Source organism: Ambystoma mexicanum (genome assembly GCF_040938575.1).
Source record: "Ambystoma mexicanum isolate Mex_15411 chromosome 12 unlocalized genomic scaffold, UKY_AmexF1_1 Mex_chr12_unloc.2, whole genome shotgun sequence".
NCBI classification, from domain to species: domain Eukaryota; kingdom Metazoa; phylum Chordata; class Amphibia; order Caudata; family Ambystomatidae; genus Ambystoma; species Ambystoma mexicanum.
Window position 1 is genome coordinate 7,816,882 of NW_027182323.1, and position 18,511 is coordinate 7,835,392.

Below are 18,511 nucleotides of genomic sequence, written 5' to 3' on the forward strand. Positions count from 1 at the left end.
GGTCACCCCGCGCACCACCCTAACCCAAAACAAACATGCACACAACACAGGACAGGAACCGCCCATATCAGAAGGCGAGCTCTCAGCTCTCTCCCTCCCAACCCCCAGGACAATTTGTTACAATTTGGTGTTTAACCTGGCACCACACCGGCAGATGGCTGGGGACACACACTGCCCATCACGGCCTCAGCTATTGTGTGCATTCATCAAAGCAAAGTTAACACTTACTAAGTGTTAACCTTCTTTGATGGATGCCTTCTGCATTCCATCAGCTGTGCGGCGGCGAGTAACTCAGAGCAATATGTAACATTACCTTGCCTAAAGTAACTTAAGTTACTCAATCGCAAAAATAATCTTATATTCCAAACTGGCCCCAGGGTGGCTTGTAAAACTGGCCCCAGGCCATCCCGAGTCCGAATTGCATTCTGCCGGTGGCAGAACGTCCGATAGGGCAGTCCGCCCCTGACAGCAGTGAAGGAAATGAGATGCAAACTACAGTGCCCTGAATCCCCTGAGGTATAAATACAGGGTTTGAGCAACTCTCAACTTTTGTTTGGGGGGAGGTTGCATTTTGGTGGCTGATGGACAGTTTTGAAAAGTGTGTTACAAGTGGAGCCATGCATGGTCACCCAACGCCTAGTGCCCCTCCAAGTGCCTGCAAGCCCACTATCAATTGTGCCTATGTTTTGTGCACTCTTACCTCGGTAACCCACAGCATACAAACGTGTCTCTCTGCACCCGACTGACATGAGGAAAATATGTGAAGCTTAATGTCAGTGCTGATAAGTTTTCTGTGCTGCGAATCAAACAGGGCAACTTCTCGAGACCAGGCGAGATGACTAAAGTTCCCAGCCTATCAAGCAAACATGCATCGGAGTCTCACCAGAACTGGATGTGTGGCCTGCAGGTTATACAGAGAGGTCTGAAGTCAGTCCATTAACCCATTGGGCACTCTTATCTGGTTTCAAACTGGGGACTTGCACATTTCAAATTCAGAGGAGCGCTTCTGGAAAATTAGGTGTTCTGGAATGCAGGTCGGAATCTGTCAGTGACTGGCCATGCAAATAACTTTCAGGTGTGTCATTTATTCTTTGGAGATGACCCCCACACACCGCTCCCTGCCACTCCTGACCCCAGGGGAGTATACAGCATTGCAAGAGTGGGGGAGCGAGCCACAAAAAAGTCCTGCAACATGTCCCCCAAACACAGCTTGGAAAATCCAGACTAAACTGACATGCAATCGTTTCCGCCGCGCCATTTGATAAACAACGGCGTGTGCGCTGCAGCTAGAACTTTACTTTCTTAAGTCCCTGAGCGCATTCACTAGTCCGATTTCAGAAATTAGTCAAATCATTTCTTTCTGGAGTCGTACACTCTGACCCCGGAAAGAAATGACCTGACTTCTTTCAGAAGTTCAGACTAGTAAATGCGCGCAGGACTGGAGCTGAAGTCAGAGCATGCAACACTGTCTGGTGTCCATGTCCCTCACCGCTCCAGGCTGCATCTGATGCAGCAGCCCAAAACGAGGTGGGACATGGGCACCTATTTGCCGTGTGCTGTTGGTCGAATGGCAAAACCCTCGTTGTTAGGGTGGACAACTTCACAAAATGGTTTCACAGGACACTGTCCTTGCCCTTCCGAACTCCCAAGCATCCACAATCCCATTTGGCGTGTTATGTGCCCCACCGAGACCTATCAAACCTTGGGGATTGTCCCAGGGTCTCTGGGTTTTCATGCTCTTCTCCGAGTACCTGGGGAAGAGCAAGAAATCTCTGGGTTTGTATGGGCCGGCAATAAAATGCAGTGCCTCTCTTCTCTCATATCTCGTCGGTGATCTGAGGATGGCTGTGTGACAAGCAAGGTAAACAACCCCGCTCAGGCAGAAAAGAGCGACCACCGTGGTATTTGAACACTTAACATCTCTTTGTAATCGTCAGTGAATAGTAATGAGGGGACATTAGTTATTTTGTAGCTCAAAGCCCAAAATTAAGTTGCAGAGAGTTATCCAAGTCTTTGCCTGTTTTCAAGGCAAAAACATTTGAACTGTTTCTCATTTTCAGGCCCCTGCCGGCAGTGAATTCACTGTATCACTGGCACCGTTAACAGCGGTGCCAGTGATTCAGTGGTTCTCAATGGGCACTTACCGTGACTGCGCCAGCTGCAATATCCCGGTAATATCGGGATATCGGGCGGTGGAAGCAGTAAGCTGTGTTTGCTGTTGGCGGCTTACCGGCAAACTCGTAAGGAACACCATAGTCTTTCCGATAAAAGACATGCCGCTACTCTGGGCTGGCAAGTACCCGCCCATTTAAAGCACATTAGTACATAATGCCCCGAGAGTAGATGATGCTAGACTTTGGTTTTTGTGTTGTGTTTCAATGTACAGCTCAGATGAAGCAACTGCAGTTGTCTTGTTCTCGGACCCAAAATGGGATGCTTTCTTGAATCTATAGGTTGCCTTGATAACTAACCGGTAGGCTTTCAAAGGCACTGGACCATTCTTATTGACAGGAGTGGATATCAAGAAAATGGCAGACCTGTGTGATTTTGGGAATTCATTTTTTGAAATCTCCTGTCAACCTTCAACGTAATCCGTGATGAGATTCCCCCGGATCCATATATATTGGTTTGAGTGCGGCACCATACGTTGCCTGGATCACATGCTTTTTTACACACGAGCACAAACTATCTTTCTCCTGCACTTTGAATGACATGAGCTGGTAATCCCGCGTTCCTTTGAGATTAATCGAAAACCAGGCCACTGTTACTGCAATTAATGTGATTTATTAATGGATGACTTGATTTATGAATGGATGAATTGGAGTGAGAATGTGCAGTGATTTCATGGATCTGCACAACAGCCGAAGGAGAATAATATTTAAAAGTAAAGGTTGAAAAGGCCCGAAGCAGTTGATTCTAATGAATAGTCAAAAGTAAATGCCCTCTGTGAGGCTCGAACTCACGACCTTCAGATTATGAGACTGACGCGCTGCCTACTGGGCTAAGAAGGCACTGTCTTTCTGTACCTCAACACGGCTTATACCAGAAACCCAGGCCAATTGCATTTATTTATATTGGCTTCCATGCTGTCACTGCTATCATTACATTCAAACTCTCCTTAAGACTACCAATAATAGTTTTCAGATTCGATTTTGTTCTGCATATGCTAATGATTCTGCATCTAAAACTTGCCACAATACTACAGAATCGGATAAAAAAAAACAATGTTGAAAAGTAGAACACCTGCTGAGCTCATTTCACCCATAAACATTTTTACTGAAGGTGATTTCCCTTGCAGAAAAAGTCGTCTACAACCAGAGAGGGTGAGGGGAGTTAGTCATGCTGATCGAATTTCACCGCTAGACGGCGCAGAAAGTTGTCAACAGTGAAGGAAATGTGATGTATACTAGAATGGCCTGCATCCCTTGCGGTATAGATCCAGGGATGGAGCCAGCCTCCATTTTCTGGTGGGATGCTGGAGGGAAGGTTTGCCTGCTGATCAGCTTCCTGCATGACCACGAGAGTGCGTAAAAGCTGTCATATAGCAGTCAGGCTCGGACTGGGACAAGAAAGACGGCCGGGCACCTAAAAGAAAAGTGGCCAGTCCTTCGCCTCAAAAAGAGGGGCCCTCAAACCAGCATCCGTGAATCACGTCAATTCACAACATTGCATGCACCGGTAAGATAACCAAATGGGCGACTACACCTGCTGCAGAAATCTGTGGAGGCATGTTATGGTATCAGGTGTGACCTGCCTTACAGAGGCAGCTCACATCCTGTAAGCTGGTCTTGAGTACCTGGCACACACTGCCAACAACTCCCACACTTTGTTGGGGCCACCTGTTACCGCTGGCGATACCACAACTCTCTGAACTTGCAGGGCATAGCTCCTGCAAGAACACGTTATGCTCGAGGCCACGCACCGGTATGATAATCCAGTGGGTGAACACACCTGCCGCAGGAATCTGTTGAATTAGGTTGTGTGTCGCACAGGCATCACCCGGCATTACAGAAGAATCACAGATACACCCCACGTTGTGAATGCGAGTACCTGGGCTGGCCCACGCTGCCTCAATCTACCACTCTCCATTGGTGCCACCGCGGACCCCAAGCCAATCCGACAACTCACCCCTGCAAGAACAGGCTATGCATGAAAAGGAGTGGATTAATGCATGTGCTGTACAATTCTGGGGACTGTGATGTGTGCAGTGGTGGAAGTGGAAATACGAAACTAGTGGTACTCTGGCTGCATCCAAAAAGGAGGGAGTGGGATGGCCAAACAGCTGTTGGAGGGGGGTGGGTGGAATGGACTAGGAGGATCACAAACTTTGGCTGAACGCTAAGCGCCACTCTTCAAATTTGATCACATACCTTCCAAGCTTGACTGGGTACAAATAGTTTGGATTTCAAGGCCTTCAGTAATAATGTCTTATAGAGTTTACTTACAAAAAACAGAAATGGCATAATCGAGCCACATGACAACATGTAAATCCGTATAGCAACATGTTAAGCCAAAAGAATATTTTGTGGCTTTAATTTTCACATCCTGAATAGTAAGCTATACGTCCCAGAAGGTGAGATAATGGCAACCTGAAAAATCTATATAAACACACTGTACTTTCAGTGATTTAACACATGCAACAAAATAAGTTGTGCAATAAACACTGATATGGAGATTCATTGTCACAAAATTCCAGCTGGCCCAACTTCCTCCTGCCCATCCATCCATCCATGGATCCATTACTATATACACCAACCTATGCCGTCCATCCATCCATTCATCTATCCATTGGTCAAGGCACTCTGTAGCGCATAAAGGAATTCAGGTGGGAATTCATGAACCTTGAAGAGGGTTTTTCTTTTAAACAGGTGCTTTTTGGTTGGTGAAGCTCTGTTGCTGGCACACAGATAGCTGCATCATAAGAGCAGCAGAGTAAATATGTAAACTTTGTGTCTCAATGATGCTTCTGTGCTTTGCTCTGTTAAGCGAGTCCACTTAAAAAAGGCACATAATTAGGATAATACATTAATGCACTTTCTGGCTCCATATTTACAGTCTCGTTCACAAGACTGAGCAAAATTTGCAGTGAACTGCATGTGCCTGCAGTTTCTGGGGCATTTCCACGTAAAGCGCACTCACATGCTGAGCGGCAATAGACAGGGACTCTATGCCTGCAAAGTTCCCATTGCCATCAACTCTCAGATCCTCCAGCACACGGCTGGCCCTTACAGCAGTAGTGGTGGAAGAAGGGTGCATCAAACTGGCTGTGCTAGGTCAAAACTGTGTGGAGTGTGCTCGGCGTTGAATGAACGAGCCACGTTTCAAGAGACCTAAAACTGAACAGATCTAATCTTTTGCCCTGCATTTCCAAGCACTAATTCAACTTATTTTTTCATCAGAAGCATACACATTGAACCACCATTCTCCAATCTGTCTACCTGCCCCAGGCTAACCACAAGGTACTCTCCCCAGAGAACCGGACCTGATGCATCAGCAGATTAATAATTGCTGGAATGCCTCATCTGCTCGTTGTCCATGAAAGCGATGTTGAAAAAATTTGATTAGTGACATAAAGCAACTACTTTTGGTGCATATTTCAAGATATCAGTCATCAGGTGGAGCGTGCTGTGTTGCTGACCTGCACCAACCATAAAGAAGATCACTGCAGGTAAAAGGGAAGTTTAGAAATAAAAAAAATATTTGTATGCATATGCAGTGTGTATGTGCGTCGCAAATTGATACCAGCACAGGGTGGGTTAGTCTCTCCAAAACATCTCTGCAGTCATGGACCTCGTCTCGGCCGATTTAAATGAACATAAAACACGCAGAATGTGTGGAGGCATGTAGTCCGTTTACACGCACTTCCATGTACTGCACGATCCTACAGAGAGAGAGTTACAGAAATGGGCAGGGCCAGCCGCACAATGGAACTTAATTGTTTGAAAAAGAAACTAAACTCGGAGCATGATTTCCTGAACTATACAGAATGGAACAGACAGTTGTGTTAGATCAAACAAATCATTGAACTCTGCCATGCGTACACTTTAGCGTATTCACTGTTAGAAATGTAAAAGATAAGGGAATGGGATCTTAGGGCACATATTTCTTTAAGATATATAGATTGTTACTGGGACATTTCACTCTGTCAAAAAGGATGTTTTCATGATGTCATGTTCCATTGAAGTATGTGTACATTGGGCAGTTTACCCGCTGGGTATGTCATTTCAGTTATACACACTCTGCTATCTGGTGCTGGGAATTATTTTCTTGTTCATTCAGTTAACTTAATAAAGGTTCATTTTTAACAAATACATATATTTTTAGATTTACTGGTAGCACTAGGAATACTAGTAACAAGAGAATAAAAGTACAAAGCAAGCAAAACTGCAAAATAAACGGTGTGCTCTTAGCGGCATGCCTACAGTGACTTCTAAATGAAGCAATGCTTCAACGGGTCTATGGCATGGATGGCTGCTCTGCTTTCTTTCTCCTTTTGACCTTCAGCACATCTATCCTTTTCAAGAAGTAGCCGGGTCCTTTCTATTCATTTTAAAGAGGTTTCAGACGGCAGCAGCTTCAGGGCAATCACTAGTTAATTTAAGTTGCTTAACAGCAGGGGTCTTTGCATGGAGTGGATGGGCCTCGAGTACTGGGCTTGCAGACGGTCTACAAGCCCAGTCCAGTCCTCCAGAGTAAAAAAAGCTATAAAGGGTAGATGACCTGGCCGGGCACTGGCCCCTTTATTTTATGTTTTTATCTTTACTTACTATTTGTGATCACGTCGGCCCACGTGCATGCACAAATAATGTCTTCTGCTGTCCACCTCGGCTGGGTTGCAGAGCTGGGTTGAGCTAGGCGGAGCCTTCTGTTGGCCTGCTGTAGCTCCGGATAGAGGCCTTGTCGCTGTTGTTACACTTGCAAGTTGCATGTGCTTTGCTTTGCAATAGCCAGAGGGCCAGAGGCCTGCAGGCTGCTACTCCATGTCAAAAATTCCTTCCTTGTTTACCAAATGTGCGGGGGGCTGTCGTGGTGAGTGACCGACCGCACCCAGACCCAGCAGCACAATACACCATGCACATGCGGTCCGCTCACGTGATTGACTGCCAAGCCAGCCCAAGCCACATTGCAGCAGCAGGCCCCTGGCAGTTGCCTGGTCGCTGCCCCGACGCTCACAGCGAGGAGGACTATACACTAGGCAGGTCACCCCGCGCACCACCCTAACCCAAAACAAACATGCACACAACACAGGACAGGAACCGCCCATATCAGAAGGCGAGCTCTCAGCTCTCTCCCTCCCAACCCCCAGGACAATTTGTTACAATTTGGTGTTTAACCTGGCACCACACCGGCAGATGGCTGGGGACACACACTGCCCATCACGGCCTCAGCTATTGTGTGCATTCATCAAAGCAAAGTTAACACTTACTAAGTGTTAACCTTCTTTGATGGATGCCTTCTGCATTCCATCAGCTGTGCGGCGGCGAGTAACTCAGAGCAATATGTAACATTACCTTGCCTAAAGTAACTTAAGTTACTCAATCGCAAAAATAATCTTATATTCCAAACTGGCCCCAGGGTGGCTTGTAAAACTGGCCCCAGGCCATCCCGAGTCCGAATTGCATTCTGCCGGTGGCAGAACGTCCGATAGGGCAGTCCGCCCCTGACAGCAGTGAAGGAAATGAGATGCAAACTACAGTGCCCTGAATCCCCTGAGGTATAAATACAGGGTTTGAGCAACTCTCAACTTTTGTTTGGGGGGAGGTTGCATTTTGGTGGCTGATGGACAGTTTTGAAAAGTGTGTTACAAGTGGAGCCATGCATGGTCACCCAACGCCTAGTGCCCCTCCAAGTGCCTGCAAGCCCACTATCAATTGTGCCTATGTTTTGTGCACTCTTACCTCGGTAACCCACAGCATACAAACGTGTCTCTCTGCACCCGACTGACATGAGGAAAATATGTGAAGCTTAATGTCAGTGCTGATAAGTTTTCTGTGCTGCGAATCAAACAGGGCAACTTCTCGAGACCAGGCGAGATGACTAAAGTTCCCAGCCTATCAAGCAAACATGCATCGGAGTCTCACCAGAACTGGATGTGTGGCCTGCAGGTTATACAGAGAGGTCTGAAGTCAGTCCATTAACCCATTGGGCACTCTTATCTGGTTTCAAACTGGGGACTTGCACATTTCAAATTCAGAGGAGCGCTTCTGGAAAATTAGGTGTTCTGGAATGCAGGTCGGAATCTGTCAGTGACTGGCCATGCAAATAACTTTCAGGTGTGTCATTTATTCTTTGGAGATGACCCCCACACACCGCTCCCTGCCACTCCTGACCCCAGGGGAGTATACAGCATTGCAAGAGTGGGGGAGCGAGCCACAAAAAAGTCCTGCAACATGTCCCCCAAACACAGCTTGGAAAATCCAGACTAAACTGACATGCAATCGTTTCCGCCGCGCCATTTGATAAACAACGGCGTGTGCGCTGCAGCTAGAACTTTACTTTCTTAAGTCCCTGAGCGCATTCACTAGTCCGATTTCAGAAATTAGTCAAATCATTTCTTTCTGGAGTCGTACACTCTGACCCCGGAAAGAAATGACCTGACTTCTTTCAGAAGTTCAGACTAGTAAATGCGCGCAGGACTGGAGCTGAAGTCAGAGCATGCAACACTGTCTGGTGTCCATGTCCCTCACCGCTCCAGGCTGCATCTGATGCAGCAGCCCAAAACGAGGTGGGACATGGGCACCTATTTGCCGTGTGCTGTTGGTCGAATGGCAAAACCCTCGTTGTTAGGGTGGACAACTTCACAAAATGGTTTCACAGGACACTGTCCTTGCCCTTCCGAACTCCCAAGCATCCACAATCCCATTTGGCGTGTTATGTGCCCCACCGAGACCTATCAAACCTTGGGGATTGTCCCAGGGTCTCTGGGTTTTCATGCTCTTCTCCGAGTACCTGGGGAAGAGCAAGAAATCTCTGGGTTTGTATGGGCCGGCAATAAAATGCAGTGCCTCTCTTCTCTCATATCTCGTCGGTGATCTGAGGATGGCTGTGTGACAAGCAAGGTAAACAACCCCGCTCAGGCAGAAAAGAGCGACCACCGTGGTATTTGAACACTTAACATCTCTTTGTAATCGTCAGTGAATAGTAATGAGGGGACATTAGTTATTTTGTAGCTCAAAGCCCAAAATTAAGTTGCAGAGAGTTATCCAAGTCTTTGCCTGTTTTCAAGGCAAAAACATTTGAACTGTTTCTCATTTTCAGGCCCCTGCCGGCAGTGAATTCACTGTATCACTGGCACCGTTAACAGCGGTGCCAGTGATTCAGTGGTTCTCAATGGGCACTTACCGTGACTGCGCCAGCTGCAATATCCCGGTAATATCGGGATATCGGGCGGTGGAAGCAGTAAGCTGTGTTTGCTGTTGGCGGCTTACCGGCAAACTCGTAAGGAACACCATAGTCTTTCCGATAAAAGACATGCCGCTACTCTGGGCTGGCAAGTACCCGCCCATTTAAAGCACATTAGTACATAATGCCCCGAGAGTAGATGATGCTAGACTTTGGTTTTTGTGTTGTGTTTCAATGTACAGCTCAGATGAAGCAACTGCAGTTGTCTTGTTCTCGGACCCAAAATGGGATGCTTTCTTGAATCTATAGGTTGCCTTGATAACTAACCGGTAGGCTTTCAAAGGCACTGGACCATTCTTATTGACAGGAGTGGATATCAAGAAAATGGCAGACCTGTGTGATTTTGGGAATTCATTTTTTGAAATCTCCTGTCAACCTTCAACGTAATCCGTGATGAGATTCCCCCGGATCCATATATATTGGTTTGAGTGCGGCACCATACGTTGCCTGGATCACATGCTTTTTTACACACGAGCACAAACTATCTTTCTCCTGCACTTTGAATGACATGAGCTGGTAATCCCGCGTTCCTTTGAGATTAATCGAAAACCAGGCCACTGTTACTGCAATTAATGTGATTTATTAATGGATGACTTGATTTATGAATGGATGAATTGGAGTGAGAATGTGCAGTGATTTCATGGATCTGCACAACAGCCGAAGGAGAATAATATTTAAAAGTAAAGGTTGAAAAGGCCCGAAGCAGTTGATTCTAATGAATAGTCAAAAGTAAATGCCCTCTGTGAGGCTCGAACGCACGACCTTCAGATTATGAGACTGACGCGCTGCCTACTGGGCTAAGAAGGCACTGTCTTTCTGTACCTCAACACGGCTTATACCAGAAACCCAGGCCAATTGCATTTATGTATATTGGCTTCCATGCTGTCACTGCTATCATTACATTCAAACTCTCCTTAAGACTACCAATAATAGTTTTCAGATTCGATTTTGTTCTGCATATGCTAATGATTCTGCATCTAAAACTTGCCACAATACTACAGAATCGGATAAAAAAAAACAATGTTGAAAAGTAGAACACCTGCTGAGCTCATTTCACCCATAAACATTTTTACTGAAGGTGATTTCCCTTGCAGAAAAAGTCGTCTACAACCAGAGAGGGTGAGGGGAGTTAGTCATGCTGATCGAATTTCACCGCTAGACGGCGCAGAAAGTTGTCAACAGTGAAGGAAATGTGATGTATACTAGAATGGCCTGCATCCCTTGCGGTATAGATCCAGGGATGGAGCCAGCCTCCATTTTCTGGTGGGATGCTGGAGGGAAGGTTTGCCTGCTGATCAGCTTCCTGCATGACCACGAGAGTGCGTAAAAGCTGTCATATAGCAGTCAGGCTCGGACTGGGACAAGAAAGACGGCCGGGCACCTAAAAGAAAAGTGGCCAGTCCTTCGCCTCAAAAAGAGGGGCCCTCAAACCAGCATCCGTGAATCACGTCAATTCACAACATTGCATGCACCGGTAAGATAACGGCGACTACACCTGCTGCAGAAATCTGTGGAGGCATGTTATGGTATCAGGTGTGACCTGCCTTACAGAGGCAGCTCACATCCTGTAAGCTGGTCTTGAGTACCTGGCACACACTGCCAACAACTCCCACACTTTGTTGGGGCCACCTGTTACCGCTGGCGATACCACAACTCTCTGAACTTGCAGGGCATAGCTCCTGCAAGAACACGTTATGCTCGAGGCCACGCACCGGTATGATAATCCAGTGGGTGAACACACCTGCCGCAGGAATCTGTTGAATTAGGTTGTGTGTCGCACAGGCATCACCCGGCATTACAGAAGAATCACAGATACACCCCACGTTGTGAATGCGAGTACCTGGGCTGGCCCACGCTGCCTCAATCTACCACTCTCCATTGGTGCCACCGCGGACCCCAAGCCAATCCGACAACTCACCCCTGCAAGAACAGGCTATGCATGAAAAGGAGTGGATTAATGCATGTGCTGTACAATTCTGGGGACTGTGATGTGTGCAGTGGTGGAAGTGGAAATACGAAACTAGTGGTACTCTGGCTGCATCCAAAAAGGAGGGAGTGGGATGGCCAAACAGCTGTTGGAGGGGGGTGGGTGGAATGGACTAGGAGGATCACAAACTTTGGCTGAACGCTAAGCGCCACTCTTCAAATTTGATCACATACCTTCCAAGCTTGACTGGGTACAAATAGTTTGGATTTCAAGGCCTTCAGTAATAATGTCTTATAGAGTTTACTTACAAAAAACAGAAATGGCATAATCGAGCCACATGACAACATGTAAATCCGTATAGCAACATGTTAAGCCAAAAGAATATTTTGTGGCTTTAATTTTCACATCCTGAATAGTAAGCTATACGTCCCAGAAGGTGAGATAATGGCAACCTGAAAAATCTATATAAACACACTGTACTTTCAGTGATTTAACACATGCAACAAAATAAGTTGTGCAATAAACACTGATATGGAGATTCATTGTCACAAAATTCCAGCTGGCCCAACTTCCTCCTGCCCATCCATCCATCCATGGATCCATTACTATATACACCAACCTATGCCGTCCATCCATCCATTCATCTATCCATTGGTCAAGGCACTCTGTAGCGCATAAAGGAATTCAGGTGGGAATTCATGAACCTTGAAGAGGGTTTTTCTTTTAAACAGGTGCTTTTTGGTTGGTGAAGCTCTGTTGCTGGCACACAGATAGCTGCATCATAAGAGCAGCAGAGTAAATATGTAAACTTTGTGTCTCAATGATGCTTCTGTGCTTTGCTCTGTTAAGCGAGTCCACTTAAAAAAGGCACATAATTAGGATAATACATTAATGCACTTTCTGGCTCCATATTTACAGTCTCGTTCACAGGACTGAGCAAAATTTGCAGTGAACTGCATGTGCCTGCAGTTTCTGGGGCATTTCCACGTAAAGCGCACTCACATGCTGAGCGGCAATAGACAGGGACTCTATGCCTGCAAAGTTCCCATTGCCATCAACTCTCAGATCCTCCAGCACACGGCTGGCCCTTACAGCAGTAGTGGTGGAAGAAGGGTGCATCAAACTGGCTGTGCTAGGTCAAAACTGTGTGGAGTGTGCTCGGCGTTGAATGAACGAGCCACGTTTCAAGAGACCTAAAACTGAACAGATCTAATCTTTTGCCCTGCATTTCCAAGCACTAATTCAACTTATTTTTTCATCAGAAGCATACACATTGAACCACCATTCTCCAATCTGTCTACCTGCCCCAGGCTAACCACAAGGTACTCTCCCCAGAGAACCGGACCTGATGCATCAGCAGATTAATAATTGCTGGAATGCCTCATCTGCTCGTTGTCCATGAAAGCGATGTTGAAAAAATGTGATTAGTGACATAAAGCAACTACTTTTGGTGCATATTTCAAGATATCAGTCATCAGGTGGAGCGTGCTGTGTTGCTGACCTGCACCAACCATAAAGAAGATCACTGCAGGTAAAAGGGAAGTTTAGAAATAAAAAAAATATTTGTATGCATATGCAGTGTGTATGTGCGTCGCAAATTGATACCAGCACAGGGTGGGTTAGTCTCTCCAAAACATCTCTGCAGTCATGGACCTCGTCTCGGCCGATTTAAATGAACATAAAACACGCAGAATGTGTGGAGGCATGTAGTCCGTTTACACGCACTTGCATGTACTGCACGATCCTACAGAGAGAGAGTTACAGAAATGGGCAGGGCCAGCCGCACAATGGAACTTAATTGTTTGAAAAAGAAACTAAACTCGGAGCATGATTTCCTGAACTATACAGAATGGAACAGACAGTTGTGTTAGATCAAACAAATCATTGAACTCTGCCATGCGTACACTTTAGCGTATTCACTGTTAGAAATGTAAAAGATAAGGGAATGGGATCTTAGGGCACATATTTCTTTAAGATATATAGATTGTTACTGGGACATTTCACTCTGTCAAAAAGGATGTTTTCATGATGTCATGTTCCATTGAAGTATGTGTACATTGGGCAGTTTACCCGCTGGGTATGTCATTTCAGTTATACACACTCTGCTATCTGGTGCTGGGAATTATTTTCTTGTTCATTCAGTTAACTTAATAAAGGTTCATTTTTAACAAATACATATATTTTTAGATTTACTGGTAGCACTAGGAATACTAGTAACAAGAGAATAAAAGTACAAAGCAAGCAAAACTGCAAAATAAACGGTGTGCTCTTAGCGGCATGCCTACAGTGACTTCTAAATGAAGCAATGCTTCAACGGGTCTATGGCATGGATGGCTGCTCTGCTTTCTTTCTCCTTTTGACCTTCAGCACATCTATCCTTTTCAAGAAGTAGCCGGGTCCTTTCTATTCATTTTAAAGAGGTTTCAGACGGCAGCAGCTTCAGGGCAATCACTAGTTAATTTAAGTTGCTTAACAGCAGGGGTCTTTGCATGGAGTGGATGGGCCTCGAGTACTGGGCTTGCAGACGGTCTACAAGCCCAGTCCAGTCCTCCAGAGTAAAAAAAGCTATAAAGGGTAGATGACCTGGCCGGGCACTGGCCCCTTTATTTTATGTTTTTATCTTTACTTACTATTTGTGATCACGTCGGCCCACGTGCATGCACAAATAATGTCTTCTGCTGTCCACCTCGGCTGGGTTGCAGAGCTGGGTTGAGCTAGGCGGAGCCTTCTGTTGGCCTGCTGTAGCTCCGGATAGAGGCCTTGTCGCTGTTGTTACACTTGCAAGTTGCATGTGCTTTGCTTTGCAATAGCCAGAGGGCCAGAGGCCTGCAGGCTGCTACTCCATGTCAAAAATTCCTTCCTTGTTTACCAAATGTGCGGGGGGCTGTCGTGGTGAGTGACCGACCGCACCCAGACCCAGCAGCACAATACACCATGCACATGCGGTCCGCTCACGTGATTGACTGCCAAGCCAGCCCAAGCCACATTGCAGCAGCAGGCCCCTGGCAGTTGCCTGGTCGCTGCCCCGACGCTCACAGCGAGGAGGACTATACACTAGGCAGGTCACCCCGCGCACCACCCTAACCCAAAACAAACATGCACACAACACAGGACAGGAACCGCCCATATCAGAAGGCGAGCTCTCAGCTCTCTCCCTCCCAACCCCCAGGACAATTTGTTACAATTTGGTGTTTAACCTGGCACCACACCGGCAGATGGCTGGGGACACACACTGCCCATCACGGCCTCAGCTATTGTGTGCATTCATCAAAGCAAAGTTAACACTTACTAAGTGTTAACCTTCTTTGATGGATGCCTTCTGCATTCCATCAGCTGTGCGGCGGCGAGTAACTCAGAGCAATATGTAACATTACCTTGCCTAAAGTAACTTAAGTTACTCAATCGCAAAAATAATCTTATATTCCAAACTGGCCCCAGGGTGGCTTGTAAAACTGGCCCCAGGCCATCCCGAGTCCGAATTGCATTCTGCCGGTGGCAGAACGTCCGATAGGGCAGTCCGCCCCTGACAGCAGTGAAGGAAATGAGATGCAAACTACAGTGCCCTGAATCCCCTGAGGTATAAATACAGGGTTTGAGCAACTCTCAACTTTTGTTTGGGGGGAGGTTGCATTTTGGTGGCTGATGGACAGTTTTGAAAAGTGTGTTACAAGTGGAGCCATGCATGGTCACCCAACGCCTAGTGCCCCTCCAAGTGCCTGCAAGCCCACTATCAATTGTGCCTATGTTTTGTGCACTCTTACCTCGGTAACCCACAGCATACAAACGTGTCTCTCTGCACCCGACTGACATGAGGAAAATATGTGAAGCTTAATGTCAGTGCTGATAAGTTTTCTGTGCTGCGAATCAAACAGGGCAACTTCTCGAGACCAGGCGAGATGACTAAAGTTCCCAGCCTATCAAGCAAACATGCATCGGAGTCTCACCAGAACTGGATGTGTGGCCTGCAGGTTATACAGAGAGGTCTGAAGTCAGTCCATTAACCCATTGGGCACTCTTATCTGGTTTCAAACTGGGGACTTGCACATTTCAAATTCAGAGGAGCGCTTCTGGAAAATTAGGTGTTCTGGAATGCAGGTCGGAATCTGTCAGTGACTGGCCATGCAAATAACTTTCAGGTGTGTCATTTATTCTTTGGAGATGACCCCCACACACCGCTCCCTGCCACTCCTGACCCCAGGGGAGTATACAGCATTGCAAGAGTGGGGGAGCGAGCCACAAAAAAGTCCTGCAACATGTCCCCCAAACACAGCTTGGAAAATCCAGACTAAACTGACATGCAATCGTTTCCGCCGCGCCATTTGATAAACAACGGCGTGTGCGCTGCAGCTAGAACTTTACTTTCTTAAGTCCCTGAGCGCATTCACTAGTCCGATTTCAGAAATTAGTCAAATCATTTCTTTCTGGAGTCGTACACTCTGACCCCGGAAAGAAATGACCTGACTTCTTTCAGAAGTTCAGACTAGTAAATGCGCGCAGGACTGGAGCTGAAGTCAGAGCATGCAACACTGTCTGGTGTCCATGTCCCTCACCGCTCCAGGCTGCATCTGATGCAGCAGCCCAAAACGAGGTGGGACATGGGCACCTATTTGCCGTGTGCTGTTGGTCGAATGGCAAAACCCTCGTTGTTAGGGTGGACAACTTCACAAAATGGTTTCACAGGACACTGTCCTTGCCCTTCCGAACTCCCAAGCATCCACAATCCCATTTGGCGTGTTATGTGCCCCACCGAGACCTATCAAACCTTGGGGATTGTCCCAGGGTCTCTGGGTTTTCATGCTCTTCTCCGAGTACCTGGGGAAGAGCAAGAAATCTCTGGGTTTGTATGGGCCGGCAATAAAATGCAGTGCCTCTCTTCTCTCATATCTCGTCGGTGATCTGAGGATGGCTGTGTGACAAGCAAGGTAAACAACCCCGCTCAGGCAGAAAAGAGCGACCACCGTGGTATTTGAACACTTAACATCTCTTTGTAATCGTCAGTGAATAGTAATGAGGGGACATTAGTTATTTTGTAGCTCAAAGCCCAAAATTAAGTTGCAGAGAGTTATCCAAGTCTTTGCCTGTTTTCAAGGCAAAAACATTTGAACTGTTTCTCATTTTCAGGCCCCTGCCGGCAGTGAATTCACTGTATCACTGGCACCGTTAACAGCGGTGCCAGTGATTCAGTGGTTCTCAATGGGCACTTACCGTGACTGCGCCAGCTGCAATATCCCGGTAATATCGGGATATCGGGCGGTGGAAGCAGTAAGCTGTGTTTGCTGTTGGCGGCTTACCGGCAAACTCGTAAGGAACACCATAGTCTTTCCGATAAAAGACATGCCGCTACTCTGGGCTGGCAAGTACCCGCCCATTTAAAGCACATTAGTACATAATGCCCCGAGAGTAGATGATGCTAGACTTTGGTTTTTGTGTTGTGTTTCAATGTACAGCTCAGATGAAGCAACTGCAGTTGTCTTGTTCTCGGACCCAAAATGGGATGCTTTCTTGAATCTATAGGTTGCCTTGATAACTAACCGGTAGGCTTTCAAAGGCACTGGACCATTCTTATTGACAGGAGTGGATATCAAGAAAATGGCAGACCTGTGTGATTTTGGGAATTCATTTTTTGAAATCTCCTGTCAACCTTCAACGTAATCCGTGATGAGATTCCCCCGGATCCATATATATTGGTTTGAGTGCGGCACCATACGTTGCCTGGATCACATGCTTTTTTACACACGAGCACAAACTATCTTTCTCCTGCACTTTGAATGACATGAGCTGGTAATCCCGCGTTCCTTTGAGATTAATCGAAAACCAGGCCACTGTTACTGCAATTAATGTGATTTATTAATGGATGACTTGATTTATGAATGGATGAATTGGAGTGAGAATGTGCAGTGATTTCATGGATCTGCACAACAGCCGAAGGAGAATAATATTTAAAAGTAAAGGTTGAAAAGGCCCGAAGCAGTTAATTCTAATGAATAGTCAAAAGTAAATGCCCTCTGTGAGGCTCGAACTCACGACCTTCAGGTTATGAGACTGACGCGCTGCCTACTGCGCTAAGAAGGCACCGTCTTTCTGTACCTCAACACGGCTTATACCAGAAACCCAGGCCAATTGCATTTATGTATATTGGCTTCCATGCTGTCACTGCTATCATTACATTCAAACTCTCCTTAAGACTACCAATAATAGTTTTCAGATTCGATTTTGTTCTGCATATGCTAATGATTCTGCATCTAAAACTTGCCACAATACTACAGAATCGGATAAAAAAAAACAATGTTGAAAAGTAGAACACCTGCTGAGCTCATTTCACCCATAAACATTTTTACTGAAGGTGATTTCCCTTGCAGAAAAAGTCGTCTACAACCAGAGAGGGTGAGGGGAGTTAGTCATGCTGATCGAATTTCACCGCTAGACGGCGCAGAAAGTTGTCAACAGTGAAGGAAATGTGATGTATACTAGAATGGCCTGCATCCCTTGCGGTATAGATCCAGGGATGGAGCCAGCCTCCATTTTCTGGTGGGATGCTGGAGGGAAGGTTTGCCTGCTGATCAGCTTCCTGCATGACCACGAGAGTGCGTAAAAGCTGTCATATAGCAGTCAGGCTCGGACTGGGACAAGAAAGACGGCCGGGCACCTAAAAGAAAAGTGGCCAGTCCTTCGCCTCAAAAAGAGGGGCCCTCAAACCAGCATCCGTGAATCACGTCAATTCACAACATTGCATGCACCGGTAAGATAACCAAATGGGCGACTACACCTGCTGCAGAAATCTGTGGAGGCATGTTATGGTATCAGGTGTGACCTGCCTTACAGAGGCAGCTCACATCCTGTAAGCTGGTCTTGAGTACCTGGCACACACTGCCAACAACTCCCACACTTTGTTGGGGCCACCTGTTACCGCTGGCGATACCACAACTCTCTGAACTTGCAGGGCATAGCTCCTGCAAGAACACGTTATGCTCGAGGCCACGCACCGGTATGATAATCCAGTGGGTGAACACACCTGCCGCAGGAATCTGTTGAATTAGGTTGTGTGTCGCACAGGCATCACCCGGCATTACAGAAGAATCACAGATACACCCCACGTTGTGAATGCGAGTACCTGGGCTGGCCCACGCTGCCTCAATCTACCACTCTCCATTGGTGCCACCGCGGACCCCAAGCCAATCCGAC

At 46.7% G+C, this 18,511-nt stretch overlaps 2 non-coding genes across 2 annotated transcripts; both read right to left on the reverse strand.

The window, feature by feature from the left end:
* Positions 1-2,938: 2,938 nt before the first annotated feature.
* TRNAM-CAU (transfer RNA methionine (anticodon CAU)) lies at positions 2,939-3,011 on the reverse strand. The gene has a single exon. It is a non-coding gene; the product is annotated as a tRNA-Met (tRNA).
* Positions 3,012-17,328: 14,317 nt separating this feature from the next.
* Positions 17,329-17,401, reverse strand: TRNAM-CAU (transfer RNA methionine (anticodon CAU)). Its single transcript has one exon. It is a non-coding gene; the product is annotated as a tRNA-Met (tRNA).
* Between the last annotated feature and the right edge of the window lie 1,110 nt (positions 17,402-18,511).